The sequence below is a fragment of the Schistocerca piceifrons genome, chromosome 1 (assembly GCF_021461385.2).
Source record: "Schistocerca piceifrons isolate TAMUIC-IGC-003096 chromosome 1, iqSchPice1.1, whole genome shotgun sequence".
In the NCBI taxonomy this organism is placed as follows: domain Eukaryota; kingdom Metazoa; phylum Arthropoda; class Insecta; order Orthoptera; family Acrididae; genus Schistocerca; species Schistocerca piceifrons.
This window is the reverse complement of record NC_060138.1, coordinates 645,160,954-645,188,197: the sequence shown is the minus strand read 5'-3', so window position 1 is coordinate 645,188,197 and position 27,244 is coordinate 645,160,954.

Below are 27,244 nucleotides of genomic sequence, written 5' to 3'. Positions count from 1 at the left end.
AAAATGAGTTTCTGTAAACTCGTAGTAGAATCGGTTCATGTGGAGTTTGGATAGGTCTAGAATGTACATCTCCACATGGATAGGTTTCGCGAATTCTGATGCAGACTTCATCATCTCCACAGCAACAAAGCTCTTATTGAAAATGATAAGCTGCTCTAAATTTGGTCTGGCCTGTACAGTTCCTTACGGCATAGTACCTGTCTCATCCGACTCTAATTATAATTTCGCGGTGTTTCTGCAAATTTTACATTCTTTTGCAGATAATTACATTATTGATTAATTTAAAAAATCTTTATCAAAGTCACACGTCGTCAAAGCCCTCTTGGCGGTACTCAGATCAACGCACGCCTTCGACCAGGGGGACTGCTTGAAGGAGATAGGCCAGGTGATTCTATCCAGATTCATCCCCAAACTGAGACACTGCTGGAGATTATGGTAATGAATTACGTATCTCCGCTTATTCTCCAGCGTTGTCAACAGCCTTGCGGAACTAGTTGCTGTCGACAAAACAGCAAGTCGCTGTGCACGTCTTGCACACTAATTGGGTATGTGACATCTGCCTCAACAACATACCCTACTTTAGTGAGCTGAGTTACTGCTCTGTTACAAGCTAGAAAAACCAAAATTGCAATTTAACTACAGCTACTCAAAGGAGATAGGAAGCTAGGGATCTTTGCCGATGGACAATCTCGTGGTTGGTACATAATTTTAAATTCAACTGAAGAATAAATTTCTTTATTACGGAATTACAGAATCAGAATAACAATATAAAGATTTAATTCCAATCTATGTCCTCTTAAAAAATATAAATACAGAATGGAATTACAAAAGATCAAGTCTTTAAATTTCGTACTCTTGTCCTCCACCAAACTTAGAAAAGCTATATGATTGGAACATGAATTAATATAACAGAAAAAGCATTTTAAAAATAATAATTAGATCTGATTTCAAAAGAATCACAGGCAGTCACCACCATAAGCACACTATTAAGTTTATTGCTTATATAACCAAATTTACACAACACCAACGATTCACCTTGAGTCACTTACGAAAAGATCTCGTTCGTCACGGCGGACAGGCCGGATATTTAACTAAAGGATGGAAGTGCGGCTTATACACGGTGGTACTCGGAACAAACTAGTAGAAAGCAACCTCCAAAGAATTTAGAAGATGATCAGGCTGGAAGCCAGGGCAGAAAACACACCGAACACATACTCACCATCTCAGCCTGCCCGCCAAGGCGACAAACCCCATCTGCCTCACATACTAGACGATTTCTGTAGCAGCAAATAATTCACGTGCAGACAAATTCAACTCGTGATTCGCCTCTTTTAAGACCATGCCAGGCTTACTAACTACGTGACTATCTGTAACATAGCTGAAAACCAGACATTTACCGAATAAAAGAACAATTAAAATTACACTGAATTAACAAAAGCTCTGCCCTTCATATTAAAAGAAAGTCTAAAACCAAAACTGGGAGAAGAGCACACTAACTAACTTACTACATCAAATTAACACTGCTAGGAACTTTTTCAACAAGCAGTCAAACTCTACTTCCTTTTGCATTTAGCAAAATAATTAGACTCCGCTCCTCGGAAACAACACTTCAAAGTCTTAGGCTTCGTAACTTCAGTATAACACTCTCTTATACCGAACCATCCTTAACTGATCTCCGGCAGATACAACATGCCCCCATAAGTTTCACAAATCTTCACAGGTTAACAGCAGAATATGAATCATACGTAACTTCATGCTTCCAGTTACGCGACGAGAAGATGTCCAGCGTGAGATGACGGAGCCGCCACCGTTTCGCACGCAAACGCGTCGGCTAATCGGCGCCGTACACCCGGCGCGCGGCAAAACGGCGAGGACGGCGGAGTCCAGGCACAGCGGATGGAGACGAGGGCCTGCCTTCAAAACATGTATCCCCGTTGAACGCCGACCGGAGAGAGTCCTCGGCCGGAAAACCCAAGGCCGAGCGGTCAGAAATACAAGACCAGGCGAGTGTCGACATCAGCGACGCAAGTGGAGCCTAAATAGCGCCAGTTGCCACGGCTCAATTATAACCATCAGCAACACATTTCATTTCACCACATAATCCCGCGAAATTCAGGCTCAGACAGCCATCGAAATTTCCAGTCGGCATTGACTATTACACGGCATACCCTTACATTCATGTCTAAGTAGGCTACATGATTTAACTAGAATCGAGGGATAGTCGAACCTCACACCCATCCATGAATTATTCACCCTGGTGTGCCCATGGATACTTTGCCAAAGTACTCCACGGAACCCGTACTCAAAGAAAAGAAGCATATCAACGCCAGTCAATAGTTCAATGCTGCAATTTGTTTTCTTGTCATAGCGTCCCAAGAGATCCTAGGTGCTGTGTAATAAGAGGAAGAGTCCAGAGTGCAGGTGATCATGCATACACGCTGGAACTTTTTGAATACATCAGCAAGCAAGCGCACTTCAGTCTCCATGTAAAGTCTTGCATACTCTACATATGTTTTGGATGGGGTCCACCTTTAGCAAAAGACATTTTTTTTTAATCCCAAAGATGTTTCACTGCAGTTGCAACATCATCAGTGGGCTTTTATTTTATGGCTGTTAAAAAATTTTCTTTACTGTTTGTGTACATGTAAATACTAGTTTTTAAATCTTAACCACATATTTTTCCGAAACACATAAAGTTATGTGGAATTTTTACCACATGGTGTGGTTTTCCTGGTGTTCTATGTTTTTATAGTGTCTTTTTTTTTTACAATCTGTCATCTGCAACCATATACAACTTAATGCAAACAAATCATATAAGCAAAAATTACAATTTGGAAAAGTTTTTCGGCTATGCCTGAAATTAATTAAGTTTATGTGGAAGGTTGTGTGTTTGTGTTTGTGTGTATGTGTGTGTCTATTTACATTATGTTTCACTTACATTTTCTGTTTTCCTCATCTTCTTCACTGTGAAGTTCAGTTTATTGAGCTGTCACAGTCACTGTTTCACTGTTTACCAGTTGTAAAAACAAGATGGAGGACACTGGAACAGTTGAAGGTGTAAAGACAAGATGGCCGACAATGGAACTGTTGTGACGCAGGGACAGTGACAGCTCACTAAACAGAACTTCACAGTGAAGAGCTTGAGGCAAAAAGAAAACTTAAGTGAAAGATAATGTAAATACACACACACACACACACACACACACACACACACACACACACACACACAATATTTCACATAGAATTAATTAATTTCAGGCATAGTCATAAAAGTTTTCCAAATCGTACATTTTGCTTAAATAATTTGTCTACATTAAGTTGTGTATAGTGACAAACTGTGAAAAAAAATACACTGTGGAAACATGAAAAATCAGGAAAACCACACCATGTGGTAAAAATGTATGAATATATAATTTTATGTGTTACTCAAAAGGTGTAATTCCAATTTAAAAACTAATATTTACATGTATACAAACAGTAAAGAACATTCTTTTTGTTTAACAGCCATAAAATAAAAGCCCACTGATGATGCTGGAACTGCAGCGAAACATCTTTGGCATAAAAAAGAAAATTGTGTTTTCCTAAAGGCAGACCCTATCCAAAAACATATACACTCCTGGAAATTGAAATAAGAACACCGTGAATTCATTGTCCCAGGAAGGGGAAACTTTATTGACACATTCCTGGGGTCAGATACATCACATGATCACACTGACAGAACCACAGGCACATAGACACAGGCAACAGAGCATGCACAATGTCGGCACTAGTACAGTGTATATCCACCTTTCGCAGCAATGCAGGCTGCTATTCTCCCATGGAGACGATCGTAGAGATGCTGGATGTAGTCCTGTGGAACGGCTTGCCATGCCATTTCCACCTGGCGCCTCAGTTGGACCAGCGTTCGTGCTGGACGTGCAGACCGCGTGAGACGACGCTTCATCCAGTCCCAAACATGCTCAATGGGGGACAGATCCGGAGATCTTGCTGGCCAGGGTAGTTGACTTACACCTTCTAGAGCACGTTGGGAGGCACGGGATACATGCGGACGTGCATTGTCCTGTTGGAACAGCAAGTTCCCTTGCCGGTCTAGGAATGGTAGAACGATGGGTTCGATGACGGTTTGGATGTACCGTGCACTATTCAGTGTCCCCTCGACGATCACCAGTGGTGTACGGCCAGTGTAGGAGATCGCTCCCCACACCATGATGCCGGGTGTTGGCCCTGTGTGCCTCGGTCGTATGCAGTCCTGATTGTGGCGCTCACCTGCACGGTGCCAAACACGCATACGACCATCATTGGCACCAAGGCAGAAGCTACTCTCATCGCTGAAGACAACACGTCTCCATTCGTCCCTCCATTCACGCCTGTCGCAACACCACTGGAGGCGGGCTGCACGATGTTGGGGCGTGAGCGGAAGACGGCCTAACGGTGTGCGGGACCGTAGCCCAGCTTCATGGAGACGGTTGCGAATGGTCCTCGCCGATACCCCAGGAGCAACAGTGTCCCTAATTTGCTGGGAAGTGGCGGTGCGGTCCCCTACGGCACTGCGTAGGATCCTACGGTCTTGGCGTGCATCCGTGCGTCGCTGCGGTCCGGTCCCAGGTCGACGGGCACGTGGACCTTCCGCCGACCACTGGCGACAACATCGATGTACTGTGGAGACCTCACGCCCCACGTGTTGAGCAATTCGGCGGTACGTCCACCCGGCCTCCCGCATGCCCACTATACGCCCTCGCTCAAAGTCCGTCAACTGCACATACGGTTCACGTCCACGCTGTCGCGGCATGCTACCAGTGTTAAAGACTGCGATGGAGCTCCGTATGCCACGGCAAACTGGCTGACACTGACGGCGGTGGTGCACAAATGCTGCGCAGCTAGCGCCATTCGACGGCCAACACCGCGGTTCCTGGTGTGTCCGCTGTGCCGTGCGTGTGATCATTGCTTGTACAGCCCTCTCGCAGTGTCCGGAGCAAGTGTGGTGGGTCTGTCACACCGGTGTCAATGTGTTCTTTTTTCCATTTCCAGGAGTGTATATTATTAAAGCAAATACGGAAAAAAGAGCTTCAACCTTAAGCTGATCAGCTTGCATACTAGCCCAAATTTGGGTTGACCTCCCGCCAGACAGTCACAGCATGCTCATGCTCTACACTCGTAATGGCTTCACCTGTGAGGGTATTTGAGAATGCAGTTATGTCGGGTAGACTGGTTTCGTCGAGTTTTCCCATATTATTCAGATACTCATATGGGAAAACACCCTTCCTAGTTACAGACTGAAACTGTACATTGAGTGATGTGCGTGTTCACCTTAGATAGAGATTCAACAAGTTTTTGGAATGGTTCGTCTGTAAAAAATAGCGAGTCCAGAGAGGAGAGAGTAATTCTAGGCGTCATTAGTTTGGAGAAGGAGGTGTATTTGTCGAATTTGTCAAGCAAGACACTATCAGATTTTTCTCTGTAGCGAATTTGTTCAAGTTCTCGATAAGGAAATGAGAATCATACTCGCTTAAATTACAGGAGAAAACGGATATATGTCTTGGTATCTGATATTTCAAATTGCTCATGTTGTGAGCTGCACCATAGAACTTCCCCATAAGACGACAGTGGTCCCTAAGAGGAGTTTCTGCTTTTCTGTATAACGGCAGCCTATGCATATGTTAGTGAACTCTCTTATTGTACAAATAATTATTCCCCCTGGATCTGGTCATGAGAATGCTGCCACTGTATAACCCATCAACCTCCCATCAAAGTTTTTTGCCTTCTGTAAGCAGACAAATCACAGGCCGTGACAAATGATTTGTGGTTGTTAAGACTCGAATCAGACGAGCACATTGCCTGGTAAGAAGGCACATATGGTACGTGTCTCTGTGAAAGCTTTATGTGAGGCAGTGGGGTTGCCTTCACAGTGTGTCACATGAGCGAGGAGGCACTCGAAGTCAGTGTACACTACAAAGTGACGTCACTCCTGGTGGTAGACGTTCTTGAACCTTAGGAATTTATTATCCTTGGTGGGCATCTCAACGTGTACCGCCCCCTGGGCAGAGCAATCGACAAAATGCTTTGCTAGTAATCCATTAGTGGAGAAAGCATTGAGCCATCTGAACCAAAAGTGCTGTTTACGTCCATGTTTAGTCAGCTGAGATGAACGGAGTTGAGAGAAATCCTTGATCCAGACATAATGAAGATTATCTCCATTGCAGAATAACAGGATGTTCACATGCAAATTACGCAGACCTGCAAATTTTGATAAATGGAGGGTCCAACAACTTTATCATCATAAGACTTGTTCTTCTTCAAGCCATAAACGTTAATCGAAATGCCCTCACTCAGCCTCTCAAATTTGAGTACGTCCTAAAGTTTCACGGGGAATTCGATACTGTCAAAGTTATAAAATCCACGAACATCAATACCTCTGCCATATTGAGAGGGCGCTGCAGATATTCTCATAATTTTTTTCACAAGTCAGGATAGACCACACGAAACAAATGGTGTTGGTTCATTTTTGACATTAATACATGACTGCTTGGCAGGTATATCGTCAGGAAATTTGATATAGCTAGACCCTCCATTTGCAGAATCGAAGATGTGTGTGGAGATCCAGGTGTGGTACATGGCTGAGTGTTTTTCTTGAGACTCTAACTGCCATCTCAGAAAACTGACCCAATATAGCACTCATGATGGATTCATTATATCACAAACCAATTGATGTCCTCCCTGATACACAAGCCACTATCCATCCACATATAGACAACACTTATCTCCTCAACACGATCGTCTTGTTTGGAGGGATGAGTGAGCTCACAGCAGAGTACTGTGCTACACCTAATGGTGGAGTACTGTGGATCACTTATGATTTTGAGGAGCTTGTCTCTATGACAGAAAGGCAGGCTTCCAGAAACCTGACTAGGTGCCATTACCCACCCACTGGGTTCTCTATATGAGAAAAAAGGATGTGATTGCCAAAGTCATTCTCAATCATTTTGTAGTTTAGTTGAGGCACGACCTGATGTCCATCACTAATAGGACAGCGGAGGAACTGCCACTAATCACAGGTTCTTCACTATCACTAATACTACTTCTACAACTAGCTGAAGGGGCCGATCCAGTCAATGATGGTGTTGCGGATGATGGGGACAGGGGCACACACTGAGGCTCATGTACCTCGCATCAGTGAGGGCGATCTGCCTGAGGAGGAGGAGGCCAGTACGAGCAGCCTGGCTCTTGATGCTCCACACCTGAACCGCTAGGCTGAGGGATAGGAGTTCATTGCTCCTTTAGCTGACTCATGGACGCCAGAGCAATTGTGCTGGGGCCAGTTGTGTGGAGGCGGCTGCAGGTGCGCCTTCCTGTGCAGCCACTAGTGTGGCGTTACATGGTGGTGTGTGCCAGCGTAGAGTTTTCTTCACACCCTCCACAGGCCTTGTCAGTCATACCACAGCAGCCTGTGGCATCACCTCTGTGAAAGAACAACAACAATTAAGTACAACATATAATCAGAGTGAGTAAAACAAAAAAAATTACCTTTTATGCTTCGGGTCCATGGCATTAGCAGATCATCAACGTTATCAAGAATTTGCCCCACCCTCTCAGGTAAGTCCTCCTCCTCCTCTAAAGGGCCAAGTCACCATGCTGTTGTGCCTCTTCCTCAGAGGTTAATTCCGTGGTGCACTCAGGCATTTTACCATTGACAGTATTGCTGTGAAGCTATTGATCCATCACACTGAAATCGCCTACAACAAGATATTGATTATAAGAAACAATAAAAATGAAAAATTGGTACTGAAATTGTATACAACGATATACTGATTATACATAACTACGAAAGAAAAGTTCATACCAGATGGAAATGATGTCTGCTGGTTATCATTCTCGGCACATACCCCAGGTAGATTCTCATATTGCTCCATAGCAACATGTACAACGAAGAATATGTCTCACGCAACAGTATATGATTAAAAAAGATTGTCCAAGAGCAATATATTACAAATGTACTCACAATCTTGATACCTATGCCCTTCAGTCTCCAGGAGCTGCTCAGATTTGGTCAGATGCCACTCTAATGTTGCAACAGCGAGATTAAAACTTTTATAAACACTTGTTACGATTTGAATACATCAAGAGATGTTTTTTGAACATGTAAACTCTCACACAGAGAGAATTTTTAGTTATAGGATGGTACCACAGCCTCCTCGACTTGCTGGTGACGTCGACTTTCAGCATCCAGATGCCACTCTAATGCTAATATAACAATAGAAATGTTATAAGCACTTGTTTAAATTTGAATACTTTAAGAGATGCTTTATGAACATCTAAACTATCACACAAAATTTGGAAATGCACTAATATGGATACTTCTCAGCTTCCAGCTGATGCTCTAGGTTGGCCAGAATTTCAGGAATGAATGCTATAACAGAAAGAAAAAGAAGATTTATGATCACTTGTTACGAAAATGTCGCACAGTCTCCAAGAATTAGAACATTTCACTATGAAGTTTTATAAGTGTCGCAATTTGAACTCATAATTTTTTTATAAGCACTTACACAGCAATTGCTCCAAGTTTGCCTGTTTCTTATCACCACTGCTGTTGGTGCTACTGCTCACTGTACATTTCAACTGGCATGTACTCAACTACTCAATGCCAAAGACAGACTGATGATGCTGTGGAGAATTAGGGCTTTATATACGTTCAGGCTCCACCCTCTATTTTGCAGAGGACCGATAGGAATTCAGAATGCCACACCAGCAAGTTCGAACACGCCTTCTCTTTGTTCAGTCAGGCCAGAGCAGGCTTGGTGCAGGTTGCTGAGAAAACAAAACACTGCTGTGAGTGGAGAGCTATATTTCAAAAAATTCTGCGACAGACAGACAGAGGCAGCTTTTGGAAACATTAATTGTTTGTCAGCAAGTGACTGCATGTGGCTGGAAAATGGGACACACCTCCCATCTTTCAAAAAAACACTCTTTGTTCATTCTGGGACAAACAGAAGGCATGGTACCTCCTTTTGTCCTGTTGAAGGTGGCTGCAGGAATCATCTTTTGTTTGTAGGAACTTTGTTTTGCTCGAAATCAGGCTTTGGCATCGGAAAATCGAAACTGAAGCAGTTGCATTCCTAGAAATATTTGTTGTTGTTCATCAGGGTACAGCTGTGGGTGGAAGGCGCAAACTTTTGAAAAAAAATTCTATTGTCAATATATAAAACTGCCAATGTTTCAGTCCCTGTTGCAAAGCAACCTTCTTCAGGTTACTTGCAACAGGGCCCAAGGAATATATTAACAATGCAGTAACAAACCCAAAAATATTTTATTCAGTGTGACAGTGGCCGTTGAAGCCTATGTTCATAATTCTATTATTCATTCTACAGGGTGCAGTCACCCACCGAAACACGCGTCAGGAGCAGTGGCTCACATTACAATCGCCTGCCACTTCCCTTTGATCGCTGGTAGGGTACGGGGCAGCTACTACCCCGTGCAGGGTTGGTAACACAGTGCTGAGTAGCAGGAGGAGGTGGGTGGGAGGCGGCCCACCACAGGCATTCGGAGCCTTCAACGTCGCCCAAGGAATCTGAGGCCCAGTCAGGGGTGCATCCCAAGGTTCTGCAACTAGTGGCGTGTGTGGCGCAGCATGTGCAGCTGCTTATTCAGTCACAGAACACCATGCGAGCAACACTACCCAGAAGGGAGCCAAGGAGCACATGATGCTCAGCGAGCGCTCACCGTGCTGTGCTCTGCATTAAACATGTGATCATGAGCATCGTGTGTAGCAGCTTCAACTGCTCTGCTAGCACCTGGTGACGTAAAGGCAGTATGACCACAGTATACAATGGGATCAGAGGTTAAACAAGAGTATCCCAGTCTTATGAAACACAAATTATGTCCTCTGAAGCTTATATGGTTCAAATGGTTCTAAGCACTATGGAACTTAACATCTGAGGTCATCACTCCACTAGACTTAGAACTACTTAAACCTAACTAACCTAAGGACATCTCACACATCCATGCTCGAGGTAGGATTCAAACCTGCGACCCTAGCAGCAGTGCGGTTCTGGACTGAAGCGCCTAGAAGTGTATAATTCCCTGATTTCCGTCCTCTGAATTTTTTCGATTTATACCCCCTATCCCCATTTTAAAACCATCTCTATCAGCAATTTCCGTCACCACTACGTCCTCTGAACTGATAATTGAACTTAACCTCGAAAATTCGAAATTACCGTGAAAGTCGATGTTACAGAGAAAATTCGGCATTTCTGCCTAAATTAGAAATTATCTCCAATAGGACTGGCGGAGAAGGGAGAGGAAGAGATGAGGGGAGTGGAGTGGAGGGGAGGGGATGGGAGAGGGCTAACTTGCATAATTAAACTGATTTATTTGATAACTACAAGGCGATGTTGCCACATCTACCACTACAGCCCTGTATCAGGCTGGGGAGAGGGAGGAAATCTGGCAACAACGCAGACTGCCCTAGCAGCGACTTTACCCTCTTTCTGCTGTCAGAACAAGATGGAACTCCTGAATTGGCACTGTAGAGAGATTTATTAGATTATCAGAAATTGTAGCTGAAATCTTGACTACAAAAACTCAATCAGGTAGCACTAAACCTGATATGGTTGCTGCATTGGAACTTAATGTGACAAGAGATTTTGTTGAGCTTCTTGCCGCCTTCAACAACCTATTGAAAAGGTTAGGGACGCTAACTGTGTGACTGGCAGACATAGGCATCCCTATAACAGACATAATTCGACAAGAAATGGAGCATGCAACCCCATTAACAAACTGAGGAGCGTCTGTAAAAAAATTCTCTGTTCACACAAGTATTAGACAGACTACTCTGGAAAGAAATAACTTTTCTTACAACTGCCTTCAATTTGATCACGACATGAGAAAATGTTGATCCAAAGTTTGGTCACATAAGAAATGCCAATTCCTCATTGTGAGTCCAGCGAACTGAAGCAATATCTTAATCAACCACATTTAATATGGCATTGTGATCCTGTTAACTTCTGGATTGATAGTTGTCGTTCCTCAGCCATTTTGTCAGAAATTGCTCAAAAACACTTAAGATGCCAAGCCTCTTCAGTTTCGTCTGAAAGAGTGACTTCTTTAATATCCTTGGTTCTGCCAGATAGCGGAATCAGACTGACAGGGAAACAGTTCAAATAAAGAGCTCTATTAATGTCTATTGCTGATGAGTACTGGTTTCATTAATTAATTTTTTTTGTAAATAAGTGATTTTGTACTACATTGTGTGGCTATTACTTATGAATGTTGGAAATAATAAAGCATTTGTCAGTTTTTAAATGTTTTTGTGGCTTTGATCATTTTTTTAAAAAAATTCCTGTGAATATTAAAAATATCTACCGATATATCAAAACTACCGACACTTTCGCCTCAAAAATATCGGTATCTTTTTGGTGGGTATCAGTACAATATACATCGATATTTTAAAAAGGTTTGCCCATCCCTGTGTCTGTTAATTTGGAAATAGCATTCGACAAATCTTGCAGACCGTATAGCATTGCAGTATCACCTATCATTTCATAGAGATAGCGAAAACACCGTAAGAAACAATGTTGATTAACTAATTTTGAAGTGCCATGTCTTGATTGTCATACACAATCACTTTTCGTAGTTGTCTACTGTCACAAAGCATTATAGAAATAATGATCGCAATTGTGTTTTTATTTTCTTAATAGCTTGCTTATGTCTAATTTTTATATAACTGCACTTTAATGCTGTGATTTTTGGAATATTTTAGCATATAGTATGACAGAGAGATTGTGTATTTGTTATGTACGGGTGCAAGTTACGCTTCCTTATGGAGAAATAGGAGTGAATCCAGCAGTCTGGTAGAAAATCAGTGGGGACAATGGCGTTTCTGGCAGTCGCTAACAAGCTGTTATGTACGATTCATTCTTTTTACAGGTGCAGACTAGTTGTAGTATCCTTTACTCCAGATGGTAAGGAAACAGCAGAGTTTTAGTTTGTGCAGAATAGTGCAGTGTAGTGTGTGTTTGTCTGTTTATAGTGTGAGTAGTGACCAGTGATTTGATATAAGTTAAGAGTTCTGACGTAGTTTTTGGTCAGAAAATATTATTGTGTATAAAAATCAGAAAATTTTAAAGATTGTTTGCTTTTGCAGTGAAGATGACATGACTGTTATCATTTTGTAAATGATCTATGGATGAATAAACAAGTAACTGAAAATTATTTGGCGAGTGCAGTATAGAGATAATCAGTCTACAATCAGTTCATGGGCTAGCTTGTTTTTTTTTCTAAAATAAAAAAGGCAAGGCGTTGACCGTTTGATTACAGATTGTTTCACGTGGCAATGTTAATTTCATGCGTGTACGGGAGCATGAAACTTCATTCTTTAATGTGCCGTTTGTAACGACTGGTGTGCGTATTGCACAGTGACAATGGACAATTAGAAAGTCTGTTGCGGAATAGTACAGTTGTCGCGGAGTTGGATTTAAGCCAGCCCTTTCATTTCTAAAGGGTACTTGACGTTCATTAAACCCAGCGACGATTAAATCTCAAGTTGATGCAACTTGTGCAGTAAAAACTAATCGGAGATACTGGTGTGTGTGACTACTACTTCTGATGCAATTACGCAATTCGCCCCACCATCGGCTACATTGTTTTCTGGAGTGTGTGTTGACAATCCCATCCTGATAGTAATGTTTTATTTTTAAGGGTGCTTCACTTGATTTCGTATGTTATACGCCAGAGAATTTATTAATACAGATTATGCAGGAAAAATGGTCTCATGTAAGAAACTCATTACCGCTCTAGACCTAGGTATCAAATGATTGCTATAGAGCGTTAACAAAACATGAATAACGCCAATTTTCAGTCTCTGTATGATGATGGCATCTACCAACTATATGCTGTGTTTGTCAGTTGCTACTATAGGGCGTTAACAAACCATGAATAACGCCAATTTCCAGTCTCTGTATGATGATGGCATTTAGCAATTATATGCTATGTTCGTCAGTTGCTTCTGCAGACAAGGAGTTCGCACATCAGCTAGAGTAACGCTTTATCACACATACGGCGACAAAATTCACAAAACGCGTGGATGGCAGAACGACAGACATTCTTGCCTTCTTACGAGCGTAGAATCTAAGAAGAAGTACAGCTAGAGGCTTAGGTAAAGCCTGCCAATGTGTTAGCAGTATGAAGGATGGCAGTGTGCAATATGCTGAAATAATTGTGTACACAATTGAAGACGAAACAGCGGAGAGGTATAGCGGGCGGAAAAAAGTTCGGTGATCGGAACTTCCGAACAGATCACACAACAATAGTCCGGGTTCATCACAAACAAATTTTGACTACTACACAAACACTCCTGATATGAAATTGACATATTACTTCACATTGAACAGTCCCTTAACATACATCAAGGTTGTCGATCACTTTCGTGTGCATGAGTATCAGCACGGATACCTCACAAGCGGATTGGAATACAGGCTCTTTGAATAATTCTGCTTCACAACTTAGTAATTCTTTTCATGAAAGAAATTACAAGGAGCTTCTACTTATTGCCCAAGGCTAGGTAATCCACGGAAGCTATAGTGAATGTAAGTCGAGTTCAGAGTCTTCTGGCCAAAATACGCGATATTTGATAAATTACTATTATTGAAAACACATTCAGGCATACAAGGTTTCGTTGTATTGAGGATAAATTGCTGTACTGAAATGTTCTCAACAGAAAAACACTGCTTGCATTAGATGGGGTGAACAGTCGACACAAAGGACGGGTATGTAATATGGGGAAAACAGTTATCAAATCAAGACAAAATGTTTAATAACACACACAAATTGTACTAATAAATCACTGAGGGCGACTGCTTACAGAAAAGAAAAGGACTTTCCACAATTTGAGCAGATACCGGGGACCATCACACGAATCTGATGATATTAAGGAAACTGCAAAAAAATGGCTCTGAGCACTATGGGACTCAACTGCTGAGGTCATAAGTCCCCTAGAACTTAGAACTACTTAAACCTAACTAACCTAAGGACAAAACACACATCCATGCCCGAGGCAGGATTCGAACCTGCGACCGTAGGGGTCGCGCGGTTCCAGACTGTAGCGCCAGAACCGCTCGGCCACCAGCGGCCGGCAAGGAAACTGCAGTACAGGTATATACTCTGATGAAATTAATATTTCGTGAACTGGTGCATACTAATTAAGAGGCTCGGGAGAAATTAATGAAGCTAACAGATGTGCTGAACACAAATTGTCAGGTCTGAGCGAGAGACAAAGCATGATTACGAGCCCATGCATTACACTGACATTTAACCAAATAATATGGCGATTTAATCGAAGAAATCTGAACTTGTAATGGAGGAAAGCGAATAATTTCCTAACAGTAATCTTCACAACGCAACCTGATTTCACACATAAACTATGTTCCGCCGACAGATATACTCAGCGATCAGTCGCAACCACAAGGGTGTTTCAAAAAATAGTCAACTGTCGTCCGCTGGGTCGAACTATAAAGGTGGGCGATAAAGACGGCCGATGTTACTCGATATATATGGAATGTCCAGTGAAATTGGTACTACCTGACCCCGAGTTAACGAAAGTACTGGTACTATTACCGGCGCATTCAAAATTTATTCATCCATGTATTCACAATTTACAGTAATTATTTAAAGGTAGATGGGGGAAAGAAAGAAACTGCTGATATCAAGTTGAAACAAAAAAATGCTCCAAGCTCACTTCTTTTCGAAATACATTATCAGACAACAGAAAAACTCTATAAGGCATTTTAGTAAGCTAGCGGTAAATGATAATGGCATTAAAGATAAAAGACCCTTTCGAAATGAATGGCGATTCCTGGTATACGCCGATGAAATCATAGGTGCCAACTTATTATTTATGATCCTAACTAAACCTTTAAAGAAATATAGTACAGGTACAAGGTACAAAATACAAGAACAAGAATGAACAAAGCTACAGGGACAGCACAAGTTATTAACATCTGTTTAACGAAAAATGCAGAAATGCTAGAGATACTGACGTAAATTCTATCTACTTTAAAATGTGCACCAGGTACGGTACTCTTTTTGTGTGTAAAATATAATGTGAACCTAAAACTGTAGTTAATTGTCACATTCCATAGTGACACAATCTAAATATTAGGGAAACCAGAAAATAATATAATTTATGAATATATCGATATTCGTTTGTTGTTCATCAGCTTATTGCGTACTTCAGAGCTGTACCAAAGACATTTTAAGGCTAGAATGACTTGTTTATTCGAAAATAATTTAATCTTAATTTCTTTTAATTTACGGTGAAATACCTGAAGAGATACATGTCTGGTATAGTATGCTTTTTGAGTTTCGCAAGGGCAGTTACGCAACAGTTGCTAGCAAATACATTTGCGACGTTTATCCAACTGCATTAGATTTTCTTAAACGCCAAAGGTGGCTTTCTAAGTTCAAGTCCGATAAGTTTGATCTTTGCGGCTTGTATCTATCATGAAGACCAAAAATTGCTGAGGGCAGAAGTGGAAGCAAATCCATGTCAGAGAATCGAGAAGCTGTCAGTCACTCTTAACCAACCTTGATCATCCTAGAACATTTTCAGCAGGTTGGTAAAAACAAACAAAGCTAATTAATCCGTCACATTCTTCTTACTGATTTAGCGGAGATTTTTGATCGTTTGATCACTAGAGATGAAAAAGGGTCCTCTATGATAACCCAAAACGCAGTGGCCCTCACCGAATGAATCACCACAAAGTACAGCTAAGCCACGTTTACACCCCAAAAGGCGCTTATCTGCGTTTGGTGGAATACTCACGGGATCGATCATTTTGAAGTGCTGAAACCTAGACAAACTGCGAATGGAGACCTTTACTGAGAACGACTGGATCGAGTAAATCAATATTTAACTGAAAAGCGCCTACCGATCGCTAACAGAAAAGGCGTTATTGTGTAACACAATAACACAAGATCGCACTTCGCAAGATGAACACTGGGAAAAATGAAAGGGTGCAGCCAACTGCAGGTGGTTGTTCAAGTCGGTACCAATGATGTGTGTCGCTTTGGATCAGAAGAGATTCTCTCTGGTTTCGAGCGGCTAACAGAAGTGGTAAAGGCTGCCAGTCTTGCTTGCAAGATGAAAGCAGAGCTGACCATTTGCAGCATAGTCGACAGGACCGATTGCGGACCTCTGGTACAGAGCCGAGTGGAAGGTCTGAATCAGAGGCTCAGACGGTTCTGCGACCGTGTAGGTTGCAGATTCCTCGACTTGGGCCAAGGGGTGGTTGGGTTTCGGGCTCCGCTGAATAGGTCAGGTGTCCACTATACGCAGGAGGCGGCTACACGGGTAGCAGGGGCTGTGTGGCGTGGACTGGTCGGTTTTTTAGGTTAGAGGTTCTCGGGAAAACCCCGGATGGGCTTCAGTCACAAAGGGTGCAGGCTGAACACAGGAAGAACATAGATACGGGAACCATTGGTATAACAGTTGTAAATTATCGTAGCTGTGTTGGGAAAGTACCAGAGCTCCTAGCGCTCATAGAAAGCACTGATGCTCAAATCGTTATAGGCACTGGAAGCTGGCTAAAGCCGGATATAAGTTCAGCCGAAATTTTTTCGAAGAACCTAACGGTGTTCCGAAAAGATAGGCTAAACACGGTTGGCGGTGGCGTGTCTGTTGCTGTTAGAAGTAATATAACTTGTTGCGAAATTAAAGTAGATACTTCCTGTGAGTTAGTATGGGCAGAGGTCATTGTTGGCAACCGGAATAAAATAATAATTGGATCCTTTTATCGACCTCCCAGTTTAGATGATACAGCTGCTGAAAAGTTCAAAGAAAACTTGAGTTTGATTTCAAACACGTACCCGACTCATACGATAATAGTTGGTGGTGAGTTTAATTTACCCTCGATATGTTGGCGAAAATACATGTTAAATTCCGGAGGTACGCATAAAATATCATCCGAAATTGTGTTAAACGCATTCTCTGAAAATTATTTCGAGCAGTTAGTTTATGAGGCCATGCGAATAGTAAACAGTTGTGAAAACACACTTGACCTCCTAGCAACAAATAATCCTGAGTTAATAATCGGCATCAAAACCGATGTATGGATTAGTGAACACCGCGTTGTCGTAGCGAGATTGAATATTGTAATCCCAAAAACCTCGAAAAATAGCGAAAAATATGCCTACTCAAAAAAGCAGATAAAAATTCACTTGACGACTTCCTGAGAGACAATCTCCACTCATTCCAAATTAATAATATAAGTGTAGACCATATGTGGCTAAAATTCAAAGAAATAGTATCGGCAGCAATTGAGAGGTTTATACGTATCGGCAGCAATTGAGACGTTTATACCAAATAAACTAACAAACGACCGAGCTGATCCTCCTTGGTACACAAAACGGGTTAGAACACTGTTGCAGAAACAACGAAACAAACAAGCCAAATTTAAACAGACGCAAAATCCTCAAGATTGGTGATTCTTTACAGAAGCTCGAAACTTAGCGCGGTGTTCAATGCGAGACGCCTATAACAGTTACTTTTGTGGCGGCGTTCGTAGCGACAAGCAATTCGCTGCAGAAACGGCTTACGAAGTCACCGCCACACTTTTAATAGCGGGCCGACCGGTCCTCTGGAACAGTGAACAGAAAGATGAAAACCCAAACACTCTGATTAAATAAAAGTCGGTACTTATCTTTATTAACGAAGATACAGCAACACAGTAGTGAACTCCGTGTCTACAGAAATCTGTCTAGTTCGAGTCGGAGCGGCTAGGTCAGCGTCGGCTGACGACAAACAACAACTCTGCTGCGATGAACACACAACTGACTAGCAAGTACACAATTCGGTGGCGAGTATACAACTGAGCGGTGAATACAGAACTGTCCTAGCGCTCGCGACTCCAGCGCTTAAGAAGCCAGAAGCCAGCGGTGGCGCGCGCAGACTTGCGGCGATTTCCTGTCTCGCTGGCGCTGCTTATGCGGACGGCGTCCGGACTTTGATGCTGCCAACCTTTTGGCAGCGGGCTCGGGTGGCATTACTGGCTAGGATATAACAGTTACCACAACGAAACTTTGTCTCGAAACCTGGCAGAAAATCCAAAGAGATTCTGGTCGTATGTGAAGTATGTTAGCGGCAAGAAACAATCAATGCCTTCTCTGCGCGATAACAATGGAGATACTATCGAAGACAGTGCTGCCAAAGCAGATTTACTAAACACAGCCTTCCGAAATGCCTTCGCAAAAGAAGACGAAGTAAATATTCCAGTATTCGAATAGAGAACTGCTGCCAACATGAGTAACGTAGAAGTAAATATCCTCGGAGTAGTGAAGCAACTCAAATCGCTTAATAAAAGCAAGTCTTCTGGTCCAGACTGTATGCCAATTAGGTTCCTTTCGGAGTATGCTGATGCATTAGCTCCATACTTAACAATCATATACCCAAAGACTGGAAAGTTGCACAGGTCACACCAACATTCAAGAAAGGTAGTAGGAGTAATCCACTAAATTACAGGCCCATATCGTTAACGTCGATATGCAGCAGGATTTTAGAACATATATTGTGTCCGAACATTATGAATTACCTCGAAGGAATCGGTCTATTGACACACAGTCAACATGGGTTTAGAAAACATCGTTCCTGTGAAACACAACTAGCTCTTTATTCACATGAAGTGGTGAGTGCTATAGACAAGGGATTTCAGATCGATTCCGTATTTCTGGATTTCCGGAAGGCTTTTGACACTGTACCACACAGGCGGCCCGTAGTGAAACGCGTGCTTATGGAATATCGTCTCAGTTATGTGACTGGATTTGCGATTTCCTGTCAGAGAGGTCACAGTTCGTAGTAACAGACGAAAAGTCATCGAGTAAAACAGAAGTGATTTCAGGCGTTCCCCAAGGTGGTGTTATAGGCCCTTTGCTGTTCCTCATCTATATAAACGATTTGGGAGACAATCTGAGCAGCCGTGTTCGGTTGTTTGCAGATGACGCTGTAGTTTATCGACTAATAAAGTCATCAGAAGATCAAAACAAAGTGCAAAACGACATGGAGAAGATATCTGAATGGTGCGAAAAATGGCAGTTGGCTCTAAATATAGAAAAGTGTGATGTCATCCACATGAGTGCTAAAAGGAACTCGTTATACTTCTGTTACAAGATAAATCAGTCTAATCTAAAAGCCGTAAATTCAACTAAATACCTAGGTATTACAATTACGAACAACTTAAATTGGAAGGAACACATAGAAAACGTTGTGGGGAAGGCTAATCAAAGGCTGCGTTTTATTGGCAGGACACTTAGAAAATGTAACAGACTTACTAAGGAGATTGCCTACACTACGCTTGTCCGTCCTCTTTTAGAATACTGCTGCGCGGTGTGGGATCCTTACCAGATAGGACAGACGGAGTACATCGGAAAAGTTCAAAGATAGGTAGCACGTTTTGTATTATCGCGAAATATGGGAGAGAGTGTCACAAAAATGATACAGGATTTGGGCTGGAAATCATTAAAAGAAAGGTGTTTATCGTTGCGACGGAATCTTCTCACGAAATTCCAATCACCAACTTTCTCCTCCGAATGCGAAAATATTTTTACTCCGACCAACATAGGGAGAAGCGATCACCACGATAAAATAAGAGAAATCAGAGCTCTTACGGGAAGATATAGGTGTTCATTCTTTCCACGCGCTATACGAGAGTGGAATAATAGAGAATTGTGAAGGTGGTCCGATGAACCCTCTGCCAGGCACTTACATGTGATTTCAGAGTATCCGTGTAGATGTAGATGTAGATTCGAGTGAGGTACTGTCTCACCCACCATACTCTGCAGATATTATGTCCTCGAATATTCATTTATTCCGATCGCTACTACATTTTCTTAATGGCAAATAATTTAAAATGTAAATTATGACCAGAATGAGTTCCCAGAGATTCCACTCAGATGCAATTGATTTTTATCGATCTGGCATTGAATATTTGCACACTAAATGGCAAAATATTGTTGATAAAGGGAATGATACATCACTGATTAAAAATAAACATTTTAATGTCAAAAACTGACATTACTTTCTGGTCTCCCTGATACACACACCTCAGAGATAAATCATCAATTTCAAATTTTTAATTTGATAGCTAACGTAGTTACGTAAGGAAGACATTTATTTCTACTGTGACACCGTGTAAAAACATACTATATTGTTTCTGACACAGAATTACTTACTACGATGGAGGCACAGGCAATTGTACCAGATTATAGTAAATGCGAAACACCACCTGATCGGTATGGATAGTAAACACTGTTTTGTAAATACTTAAGTATTTTGTTCTCTGTTCTCTATCTGGTTAAGTTGGTCTAGTATTGTCGTTATTAACTGTGTTAAAAAATTGTCAGTGTTTTAAGACCTCTGAGTTAAATGTCATTCTTACTGTGACAAAATTATATTCGGAGAGAACACATAATACAGTTGTTTGCGATCTACAGTTATTTACGATCATATTCTTGTACGTCATTAACTACAAATAACTTTGACATATATTATGGGGAAGTACTACAACAGTACAAGGCTTTGAGCAAATATATTGTCTGACATCGATTAAAATTTTGCCACTCCAACTATAGAGCTAGTAGTAGGCTAGTGGGGTTATGAGCGCGATTTTGAAATCAAATTGATATGCAAATTAATTAAATTGAGCAATTAATCACCCCCCCCTCCCCTCATGACACCACGTGTTTTTCTCAGCTTGCACATGTGCCCCAGCCCCTACTCTTCCCCTTCCCCACCCCTCCCCATCCCATCCCGCCAACCTACCCTATTGGCGGAAGTTTCGAATTTTGGTGGGAATTTCGAATTTTGGTGGGAAGTTCGCATTTTGGTGGTAATTTATTTGCCCTAGGGTCGTTCTGGCATCTCACCCCACCCCCACCCAGGAATTGGTGGAAAATTGAAATTGGCAGTTCCCTTTCTGGAACTCGAACCCTGATCCTCGTGGACGAAAAGCCCAATTGCACCCCCTAACACAATTATACCACCAGAAGCATTTGTAATTGAAGAGAAACTAAAAATGGCGGTGCCAGGACTCGAACCATGATTCTACTGGATGGAAAGCCCAAGATCACCCCGTAACCCATGGAAACCGTCCAGATGCGGAAGAGGAAGGTTAGCTTAGGGTACTTCATTTATTTTAGTCAGTAATTGACACAAAGGTCGATCCCAATTACATAATTGAATCACAAAGATTGGGCCTAATAACAAAACCATATGCAAAGTGCTACACAAGGATCGCATAAAATCGCAATACAACTCCAAAACTGACGATACCATACAGCTGGTGCTACCCTTCTGGGAAAAAAATTCGCAATACCACTCCTACCACACCTATCACACGAAACTAGCGACACACACACTCAAACTTTACCCTACATGTACATGCTGGCGGCAAAAGGCAGGGTGTAAGGTACTACCTTTATTCTTTTTGCCAGGAAATATGTTCAACTGACGAGATGCTGGTGTTGGACAAAGAGGAGTTTAAAAAGTGTATTACCTGTAAGTATACAGCGTCTATTGCTGTTTGACGTCAGAATTCGCTACAGACGCCTGCTCAAAAACCACCTATAGCCCAGGTAATCGAAGCCAATACACTATAGCATAACTGATGAAAAAATGTGTCGCAGTTATAATTATACTCAGAACTTGTTCTGCAAAAACCAACATTCGTAATGAATGGGTCATAATACAACATGTATTGTAGTGAAAATCGTCATCCTAAGAGACTGCAAAGGGGGTGGTAGTTGAACAACAAGCGTTCTCCTCGATCGGAGGAAATCGAGGCTCTCTTCCTCCCTTCCTCCCTCCCTCGACTCCCCACCATCCAACTATGTGGATGGGGGGGGGGGGGGACACAGGCTTCTTGAAACAGTCAAATGCTCTGCCTAGCGCCATGTGCCCCCGCTACCACGCTCTAAGGTAGCTTTCCACCATTTGGCCGCCATCTTGGAGTGAAGCTCCTCCACTAATACAGTAGTGTGTATAGTCAACTAAACAATAGGAGATAAAAGGACGGCTACCTCAAGTGCAACCTATTCATCTAAAATATAGCGACACAGACTCCACATGCCGCCCCTGGACAGAGAGCAGCAATTTCTTCCAGCTTTTTGAACAAATTACACGACCCGCGAGTGTCTCTTGCGTTCAATGTCTGTAAATAAACTGTCATGCATGTGAAATAACATTAGAGAGTACTGAAACCTCCATTGTTTGAGATCTCGCTGTTGTTTGCGTGTTGCTGCTCCCAGGGTCGGTGAGACCAAATGCAACAAGTGGAGTCTGGTTGGCAGAAGCTATTAGCTGCCTTCTGCTCCTTGATGTTAGTTTGGATTTAGTATTATTCTTATTAGTGAAGTGCAACCAGCGGCCGGCCGGTGTGGCCGTGCGGTTCTAGGCGTTTCAGTCTGGAACCGCGTGACCGCTACGGTCGCAGGTTCGAATCCTGCCTCGGGCATGGATGTGTGTGATATCCTTAGGTTAGTTAGGTTTAAGTAGTTCTAAGTTCTAGGGGACTGATGACCATAGATGTTAACTCCCATAGTGCTCAGAGCCATTTGAACCATTTTTGCAACCAGCGGCATTTTCTGCCTTGTGGCCGCTAATGCTCCAGTTACCTGCCCTGGAGGTTAGCATACTTTTCCAGCAGTGTACCTTTCCTCATCGTGTTGATGCTCTCCGACATGGCGTGTAGTTCGACAGCCTCTTGAATTGTACTATGCGTATGTTTTTGGGAGGTTTACCTTGGTTCTAGTATCTCCTTCAGCCTTGGGTGTGTTTCTGAATACGTGGTGCTATCCGTCTATTCGCCCTTGTCTAAAGATATTCCATCGTTGTACCGATGATCGGACGTTAGGCGGATTGGTTAGTCGGTCGGTCGGCGCTTAAGCTACCCCCTAGTGTGAGGTACCATTCCGTTACGTGAGTACAACACTTGGCTGCCTGTCTCACCGCTTACACAGCTGTAGTCACCTTCCTCAAGTCGATCCATGGAGCAGCATCTGTGGATCACTGCATCTTATTTTGACAGGTTGTCATAATTGTTTAAAATTTACACTAATGTTTTAACATGTTATTGCCTTCTCCACTTGTAATTCCGGCCTTCAGCCGTTAATTGTCTGTAACTCTGCTTGTGGCCTTCAGCTGACAAATTATTTTCAATTTTCTCTTAATAATGCCTGCAGCCGTCACTATAGCCTGCCACAAGTTATTAAGATTATTAGAAAGAGTTTTAGTATTTTTAGGGTGAAATTGTCCACCTTCTTTGTAATTCAGGCCTTCAGCCATTGTGTGCTTTTGAAACTGCTTCTGGCCTTCAGCCAACGAATAATTTTGAACCTTCTTAATTAGGCCTTCAGTTGTTGATTGCGTTTAACATTGCTTGTGGCCTTCAGCCGACAATAACTAGAAACTTCAGCAGCCAGTGTAGTAAAATCCTTTAAAAATGATTGTTGAGAGTTTGTTTTTTAAAAATAAAGTGTATGTGTTTTTTGTCCAACCAACGGTAGCTGATTAGGCCCCGTCCACACCTTTCCTGCTTTCCCTAAGTCCCACGTTATAATGTGGCAAGGATATAATGTTGCCAGGTCGTGTCATAAGGCTTTTCGGATGGCAGACTCGAGGGACACAAGATTATCAGTGGTAGAGCGACCCTGGCGGAAGCCGCCCTGACATAGAGCCAGTAGGCCACGTGATTCCAGGACCTAACCCAATCGCCAGCACAGTTCCAGCAGCTCCCAAAGGATGTTGGTGAGGCTGATGTGTCCATTTCTATTGACATCAGGAGAGGTTTTACCAGGTTTGAGCACCAGAAAGATGGGGCTCTCCCGCCATTGCGATGGAAAGACGCCATCGCACCAGATCCTGTTGAAGATGTCTAGGAGATGTCGCTTGTAGTCAGATGAGAGATGCTTAATTATCTGACTGTGGATCCAATATGGGCCAGGAGCTGTGTCGGGGCAATGTGCAAGGGGACTGAGGAGCTGCCACTCTGTTAATGGGATCGTTATAGGATTCACTGTGGCGTGTAGTGAATGAGAGGACTTTCCCTTGCAGCCACGATTTGAGAGTGCAAAATGCTGAGGGGATAATTCTCTGATGCAGAGGCTCGAGCATAGTGCTCAGCAAAGTGCTCGGCAATCGCGATTGCATCGGTAGATAACACGCCATTTATGTTAACATCGGGAACACCTGTAGCGGTCTGGCACCCGAACACACGTTTAATCCTTGCCCAGACTTGCGGAGGTGATGTATGTCACCCAATAGTCAAGACATATCTCTCTCAACACCCCTGATTCCGTCGTTTGATAGGTTGGCGAACGCGGGCAAGGAGTCGTTTAAAGGCTATGAAATGCTCCAGGGAAGGGTATCACTTATGCAGCTGTAGAGCTCGCCGACGTTCCTTAATTGCTTCAGCGACTTCCGGCGACCACCAAGGGACTGCCTTTCGCCAGGGGCATCCTAAAGAACGAGGGATGAGGGTTCGCGTTTTCTGCCATAGAAAGGATTGTAGTAGTCACCTGCTCAACCATTACATCAATGTTCCCATGATTCGGAGATTCAGCAGTGACTGCAGAGATGAAAGTTTTCCAGCTCGCCTTGTTTTAACCCATCTGGGTAGGCATCCATGCGTCTGACGCTGGGGCAGTGACAGGAAGATGGTGAAGTGGTCACTACCACACAGGTCGTCATGTGCTCTCCAGTGGATAGGTGGGAGAAGTCCCTATCTGCAATCTGATAAATCAATTGCCGAGTAACTACCATGAGCCACACTGAATTGTGTGGCGGCCCCAGTATCTAGGAGGTAGAGGTCTAAATGAGACAGTAAAGTTTTGACATCTCTGCCTCGGCCAGTAAGCACAGTGCCACCCCACAAGGGGCTATGCGAGTTATAACCACCCAAAAGTAGGAAAGGTTTAGGGAGTTGATCAATCAGTGCAGCTAATACATTCAGGGGTACTGCACTATCTGGAGGAAGATATACGTTGCAGAGAGTTATTTCTTGCGTCGTCCTTATCCTGACAACCACAGCTTCAAGAAGGGTTTGAAGGGGCACAGGTTCACTACAGACTGAGTTTAGGACATAAACACAAATTCCATCTGACACTCTATTATAGTCGCTAAGGTTTCTGTAATATCCCTTACAGCCATTGAGGGCAGGGGTCCACATAGCCGGAAACTAGGTTTCTTGGAGGGCAATGCAGAAAGCAGGTGTAAAGCTTAACTGTTGCCATAGTTCAGCCAGGCGGTGGACTGGGAAGGCATGGAACATTCAATGAGGCATGGGACATTCTGGCTTGGAGAACTTCACTGATTCAGTCTCCAGGACTGAGGATGAGCATGAAGCCCTACGACCAGCTCCTTTTGGACTCTTCAGTCACTGGCAGGTGTCATCTTTCCCACTAGCAGAAATCTGAGAAGGGAGTGACCCAAGGGACCCCTTCAAAGCAAGAGGAGCCGAAGAAGACTTACACTTCTCTGGATGAGAAGTGGGGACTGGTGTCCCCGATGGTTGGGGGGACAGTGCTCCCAAAGTAGGTGGTGCTGGAGCAACAAGGAGGGAAGTGGCTCCCACCATCAAGGTGGCAAGTGTAGTCTTCTGGCTCTGAGAGATGACTGGAATTGGCACAGCTGATGGGGCTAGAACTGTTGCAGCATAAGACGATGTTATACATACAGGATGTAGGTGTTCAAATTTACTCTTAGCCTCAGTGTAGGTCAGTCGGTCCAGGGTCTTGTACTCCACGATTTTGCTTTCTTTCTGGAGAATCCTGCAGTCAGGCAAGCAAGGCGAATGATGCTCTCTGCAGTTGACACAGATGGGAGGTGGGGCATGTGGAGCATTGTGATGGAATGGGCGTCCGGTATCTCGACATGTGATGCTGAAAGTACAGATGGAAAACATATGGCCGAACTTCCAGCATTTAGAACACTGCATTGGTGGAGGGATGTAAGGCTTTACATCATAGCAGTAGATCATCACCTTGACCTTCTCGGGTAATGTATCACCCTCGAAGGCCAAGATGAAGGCACTGATGGCTACCTGATTATCTCTCGGAACCCAGCGGACACTCCGAACGAAATTTACACCTCGCTACTCTAAATTGGCGCGAAACTCAATGTCAGACTGCAAAAGACGGTCCCTGTGAAATATGATACCCTGGAACATATTTAATGTCTTATGGGGCGTGATGGTTACAGAAACATCCCCCAGTTTGTCACAAGAGAGTAACGCCTGTGACTGGGCAGAGGATGCTGTTTTGATCAAGGCTGACCCAGATCTCATTTTGAACAAGCCCTCCACCTCCCCAAACATGTCCTCTAAATGATGAACAGAAAACTGAGGTTTCATCATCATTAAAGATTGCCCAAGAGCTCTCGAACATACAAGGCATTGGGGCGAATAAAAGCCACCGCCATTCTTAGCCTGACATTTTTCCCACACTGTGGCCAGGGAGGGGAACGATTTGGGGTTGTACTTCTGCGCATTGAATTGAGCCCGTAAAAGCTTTGAGACTGCTGGTGTTTGACCACCAGCAAGAGATGATGTACTATGTTTCATCGCATGTCATTCAGCCTGATGCCACCCACTCCGAGCAGAGGCGCTCCCCATGGCTGCCACCCAGCTGCAGCTGTAGCCACCTGGCAGGATGGCCATTGCTGGGAGTCCCAATGCCCCAGGGTGACAGGCATCTACTCCTCGTCATATGGGGTAGTTAATGGCGCAGTCATCAACAGAGCAATCCCTGTGTGGTCAGGCGGCTACAACCAACAGGCTACATGGTGGCCCCACCACAATGGACTGGTTACCATGCTGGATATCTGGTGCAACCAAGCAAACAAGTCCATTATCATCGTCAGCACAGAAAACGATACTGCACAGTTGATGGAAAACTACGCACCTAGGAGGGTGACCTCGCCCAACAGTTGGAGAGTGAGCAGAAGTGGAGTCCACGTCGACGAAGGATGTGATAGGTCTTAATGCATGATGGGCACGATGCACCATGTAAGGTGCCCTTCCCCAACTGGCTCGTTCTTCACGAAAATTTTGAAAAATGGAGGTCAAGCCCTACAGGCGACCATCATATAAAGGCCAAGACGCTTGGGACTCCTCTTAGGCAGCTCTTACGACAGGCAGGAATACCTCGGGCCTATTCTAATCGCCGGACCCTCAGGTGGTCTAGTGTCTGGGGTCATTACCAAGAAGGCACT